Source organism: Benincasa hispida, chromosome 9, assembly GCF_027475165.1.
Source record: "Benincasa hispida cultivar pf3 chromosome 9, pf3_genome.v1.1, whole genome shotgun sequence".
Lineage (NCBI taxonomy): Eukaryota > Viridiplantae > Streptophyta > Magnoliopsida > Cucurbitales > Cucurbitaceae > Benincasa > Benincasa hispida.
The window spans coordinates 9496479-9503101 of NC_143486.1; positions in this window are offsets into that span (position 1 = coordinate 9496479).

Here is a 6623-nt window from a genome sequence, read left to right on the forward strand (position 1 = left end):
CTTTAGGTTTTCTAGATAAGCATGTTTAGCTAAAGGAATGTTATATTACATATTTATTAAAGTAGAATTCATGTTTATTTATAGGAATTATGATAGAAGGGAAGGAAGAACATATTAAATGAGGGGTGACGTGGCGATTAACCCTTGAAGGTGGCGGGAAGTTTTTGGAAGAAGAACTTCAAAAGCATGGTTTTGGCAATTGACATGAGCAAATTTAGTAAAATCAGTGCCATTCGAAAACTGAGAGAGTCTAGTTTGTGAGGTTGTCTTATCGGAGAAAGATTGTAGGAGGAAAAGAACAAGAAGAGAAGAAAGTTCAGAGGAGGCAGAATCACAGGTTAATCAGGGCCCAAGGTGAAAATTGGAAGTTCTAGGCCAAACTATAAGGAATTCTTGGCTGAAATTTTAAAGTAAGAAAGCTACTCAATTCTAAATAAATTTGTAGAAGGAAGTTTCTTGAAAAGAGCTCTGGATTTTGAGTTATGAATTTTTGAAGTTATAACAGGGAATCGGTGCATAAGCAGACAACTGCTTGGGAAGAACAAACAAATAGTTCACCGTGGGGAGTTATAGCGAGATATGGGAATGAGGATCTTGCTTATAAAGGAAATCTCGCTGATTTTGTGATAAGGATCTCGCTCTAGAAGGAAATCTCACTAGGAATTGGGCTGAGTATCGCTAGGATGAAAATTTGCCAAGAAAAGCTTGATCTCGCTAGTAAGGATCTCGCTGATCTCGCTAATAAGGATCTCGTTGATCTCGCTCATGAGGATCTTACTGATCTTACTTATGGGGATCTCGCTGATCTCGCCCATGAAAATCTCGCTCATGAGGATCTCGCCAGTGGAGCTGTCTTTGTTGATGAAAGTTCCTTTAGTAAATGAATTATTTAAGGTATTTTACTAAGAATTCTAAGTAGTTTAATAGGGAATTATATCCTTTCAGGCCAAGAAGAGCTAGGAGAGGCATATAAACTATTAAGAGCTTTGAAGATCGGTGAGTGACTAAGTTAATTAATGTCTCCAATACTTATGTATATAAGATCAAGTGAGTTACAGTGACATTAATGATGAATTTATACTCCCCCAAACAACAAATGGTTAGAGAATAACTTAACGCATGTTTCCCGGCTTGTATATGTGTAACACAGGCCAAGGTATGTCATGTAAGCATTACAAAAGTTAAGTTTCTAATTTTGTAATATGCTTCCTAAAGGAAGGCTATGAGAGAATGAGTTCTTGTGTAGATGATAGGCAATGGAACTTAATTTGATGTTACAAAATACCCTGATACTGAAGGACATTTGAGAAGGTATCTGACCAACTTGATACCAAAGGACATTTGAGAAGGTATCTGACCAACTTGGTACCGAAAGACATTTGAGAAGGTACCTGACCAACTTGGTACTAAAAGACATTTGAGAAGGTACCTGACCAACTTGATACCGAAGGACATTTGAGAAGGTATCTTAGTAGCTCGATACTGAAGGACAAGTTTGAGAAGGTATTTAAGCAGAAGTACCTAAGATATGATGGTACTTAGCATGGCCACGTGCATGTAGGCAGTTATGAATGAGAGGCCAAAGTATGGGTCTCTTGGCCGGTAATAAACGTTGGGAACTGGAGCGGTTATGCTCGTTCTCAACTAGGGAATAATGATGTTTAATGATGTCTAAGAATGGTTTAAAGCTACATTTAGAGACAATTGCTTGAGTTACTCCTTAGTACATTTACATGTTTATAGTGATGTAATGCTTGATGTTATACGATTCTATAGTCGCTCACTGGGTTTTTAGCTCACAGAATTTATGTGTTTTCCCTTTTCAGGTAGCGGTCAGTTTCCTTAGGGTTGATCCTGCTGCTGCTTGCCACTGAAAGACTCGGCTTATTAAGAAGACTTAGGTTGATGATCTGTTTATGTACACATGTTTTGATAGGGACTAGGGCTTCTTTGGGAATGTTTGGGCCATCTGTGAATATTTTTCTGTAAATGTTATGTCATGGTTGTATGCATGTATTTATGTAATCTTTGTAGAATCTTAAGGGAGGTTTGCTGTATGCGTATATTACTAATGTTTTAAACAGGTTGGTATCTAGATTAGAATGCTTGGGTGGTGAGTGCTGGCAGTAGGGCTAGTAACTACCACAGTCATATCCTCTTCTAGAATACAAAGGTAATCTGGGAGGGGGTGTGACACATGGTTTAGTAGTTGAACTATAAACCAATTTTTCAATAAAGGTTCAGTGGGAGCTTAAGGAGCAAGATGTGTTTATAGGGGTAAAATAGTAATTTTGACCTAGCTGTAAATACGAACAACTTGTGAATGATCGACTTATTGATTATGGTTAAAGTGTACAGAAATATATCTATAGTGAGGAGAGTGCAACTATCGAGCTATAGTGGTGTGTCTCGGTAGTTAACGAATATTGATTAATTCGGTCTAAAGCGTTTAACCAATTAATCTCAAATCGTTGGAGCCCATGATCTATAGGTCTATAAGGTCCCTTTACTAGGTCGTAAAATTATATCTTGGATTAATGAATTGAGTAGATTTGAAATGTTCAAATTCGAAATTAGGGTTTTGAATTTGAAGTGTTCAAATTCAATTTAGGGTTTGATTAATTGTATTTGATACAATTAAAACGTTTCATTTAATTGAAATTTAACAAAATCAGAGAGATTAGAATATTTAAATATTAAATTAACATGAATAGGATTATTGTTTAAATTAGGTGTTTAATTAATTTAATATTTGATATTAAATAATTAATTAATCAATTAATTAAATTTGATTAATTAGTTATTTAAATAAAAAAAATTCAAATTTTTTAAATTCAAAATTTATTTTTGAATTTAATTTAATTTTAAGTGAAAATTAAATTCAGATTTTTGAAAAATGAAAATTGGAAATTGGAAATTCTACATTAGTGGAATTTTCCAATTTTTTCAAGTTGGATTGGATGCTTCCAAATCAAACATCTAGCCCACTTGGATTTAGCTCTTTGAGGTGTCAATGAGCAGAAGCTCAATCATCTGCATGATTTTCATGGATAAATTGATTAGAATTTGGAATGAGAATGGTTAATGAAACATGAACTCCAAATTTTTGCACTTCTATCTAAAACCCCCCTTCCTTCCCTATTCAATCGCCCTCAATTCAGTGTTTCTACTACACAAGCTGAGTAAGAGGATAGTAGAGAAGAACATTATGGTGGTCTATGTGGATTTGGAGGCTAATTTCATGCAGATGAGCAAAAATCTCAGAGTTTCTGAGATATTGTTCATCTTGAAACCCTCTTATGAAATGAATTTTTCTTGCATGCTTTTAAACTCAATTAAGTGTAATTAGAGTGTTTATTAATTCTGATTGCTTCCGCATTTTGTATGATTACTCTACCAGTTCTATCATTGTCTATCTGAGATAGACAGAGATAGAATACTACTTGTTTATCTGAGTGTATCTATTATTGATAACTTTAAGTTAAGATAGACAAAGATAGAGCACTATCTCTGTCTATTTGAGATGGATAGTGATAGAGTTCTATCATTGTCTATTTGAGAGAGACAGAGATGGAATACTATCAATGTCTATATGAGATAAGTAGTGATAGACTTCAATGAATTGAGTATTAAAGGATGGGGGACTTCAATGAATTTTAAAGTCTATCATTTAAGGATTTGACTTAAGGGGGGACATAGTTGCAATGAATTTGTGATGTATAATTAGAAAAACAACCATGGTCTGTATATTTAGTGATAGACAATGTTGCAACTATCTACTGACAGATTCAAATAGATGTCATAATTTATTTACACAGTAATAGACACGGATAGTTGTTTATTTGTGTCTATCTATTGATTTTCTTATTGAAGTTCGCCTACCTGATATCAGCAGATAGATTCAGATAGACCCTATCTATGCCTATCACAACTAGTTTTTGTGTCTATCACCTACCTGATATCAGTAGATAGTTCTTGCGCTTCTTTCAGTTCCATTGAAAAGTGAAGGTACTATTAAAAATATTTACAACTCAAAACAAAATAAATCAGAAAATATCATTCATAAACTCTAATATCAATCCACATGTCTATACATGTATTACAATGAAAAAAATAATGATTAAATCATTTGATTAATTGGTTCAAATTTGCAAGTCCTACTATTGTGGTCTTTACGATTACAACGAGTACATTTTGATGAACTTTTAAATTCACCTAGAGATGGAATTCTTTGTTTTTTAGGTCTTCCAACTTGAGGACATCATCTTCAGCTCTCCAATCCAAATGAACCCCAACAGGTCGAACACAACCACCGTATGCTGCTGACAATGTTCTTCTATAATAAAAGTCAGCTACATAAGAATAGGTATCTAAATTAAGCATTCGGAGAACAGCAAATGATGTGCACATGGCATTTCCTCAATATCTCATACTCAACAACTACAAGATCTCAAATCCAGCTTCACTATGAATCGTTTATGTCTATCTATTATCTTGTATTCAGTGTTGACAATGGGATCAGCTTAATAGACAAATACAAGAAGGTAATCAATATCAACAAATAGAATACTATCATTATCTATCTGAGATAGACAGCGATAGAATACTATCTCTATCTATCTGATAGTGTTCTATCTTTGACTGTCTCAAATAGATAGTAATAGATAAACAATAAGAAAAAAAAATAGAATTCTTACCAAGAAACTAATAGAATATAGAAGCATGCATCGAAAGCAATCAAAATCAATAAGCACTCTAATTACATTTAATTTGAGTTCTAAAAGCATGCAAAACCAGTTTTTCAACAAAGAGGGTTTCAGAACTTTACCTTTGTAGAGTTCCTGGAGGCAGCTTGAAGAAGATGAGATTATTCTCCGAGTGGGATCAAGGGAGCACATCTCAGCAAAGCAGTGGGAGCTGTTAAGTTAACTTTTGGAAATAGATATCTGTATTTAGAAAAATGTTCTTTATGTATCTTCTTATAAAAGAAATTTTGATATTTATATCCTGTTTGTTGGAACATTTGTATAATGTAAATTTTTATCATAATGAAGTGTTAATTTGTTCTGCAAACTTAGAAAGTAACTTATACAAGTTAAAACCATCTAAAGTTGAAGCTATATATAACACAGAAATTTTTAAAACAACTGAAACTCAAAGAAAAAAGCAACCCATTTCTCAAAATACCTATCTTTTGCACTTGAGACTTGGTCACATTAATCTCAATAGGATTGGGAGTTTGGCTAAGAGAGGACTTTAACAAGTTAGAAGATGACTCTTTGCCACCATGTGAGTCATGTCTCGAAGGAAAAATGACAAGAAGATATTTTTATGGAAAAGGACTTCAAGCCAAAGAAACCTTAAAACTCATGCATTCAGAACTTTGTGGACTAATGAATGTTAAATCACAGTGAGCTTATGAATATTTCATTAGCTTTATTGACGATTATTTAAGGTACGGTTATATTTACCTAATTCATCATTGTTGGGGTTGATGCCCTAAATCTCGTAGGGTCTTGTAGTTTGTAAACACCTGTATAAACAAACGCTTGTGATGTAATAATATGAGATATTTTCTTCACTGTTGTCTATGAAATATGAGATATTTTAGTTGCATTTACTACAAACCAATAAACTAAGATCCCCAGTTGTCATTGTAACTTAAGCAAGTATGTGGAAACATACAAGTGGATCATGTCTTAAGTGATAACCTAAATGGTCTGTAGTATATGAATATAGGAAGGAAACCTTATCCTGGTGACACTACAGATACGACCCGCTTTGAGTTACGCTTCCTTACCAGACTCGTTTTGGGGTTTTGCAGTGGAGACTGCAGTGTATATACTCAACTATGTTCCTTCCAAGAGTGTTGAGAACACCTCTGGAGTTTTGGAACGAGCGTAAAGTTAGTTTGTGTCACTTTCGCATATGAGGTTGCCCAGCACATATGCTTGAGGCTAATCGAAAGAAATTCGAACCACGATCAAGGTTGTGCCTCTTTGTAGGCTAGCCCAAAGGTACACGAGGGGGTTATTTTTATGATCCTATGGAAAATAGAGTGTTTGTGTCTACGAATGCTACCTTCCTGGAGGAGGATCATATTAGGGAGCACAGTCCACATAGTAAGATCGTGTTACGTGAGCTTTCAAACGAAACTACTGAAACTTCAATAAGAGTTGTTGAAGGCTATGCTTCATTAGCAAAAGTTGTTGATGATAGTTCATCTGGTAGGTCGGTTCCACTTCAAGAGTTTAGGGAACCTCGACACAGTGGGAGGGTTGCGAACCCACCTGTTCGTTATATGGGTTTCAGGAAATCCTGGCTATGGTAGTCGATGGCGATGTTGAGGATCTGTTGTCTTATTAGAAGGTAATGGAGAATGTTAACCTGGATGAATGGATTAAAGTCATGGATCTCGAGATGGAGTCGATGTACTTCAACTCAGTATGGGATCTTGTAGATTAGCTTGATGGGGTAAGATCTATAGACTGCAAATGGATCTACAAGAAAAAAAGGGATGCCGATGGGAAGGTGTAAACCTTCAAGCCTAGACTGGCTTTCTGAACGGTAATCTTGAGGAGACAGTTTATATGGTGCAGCTCGAGGGATTCATAACCCAAGGT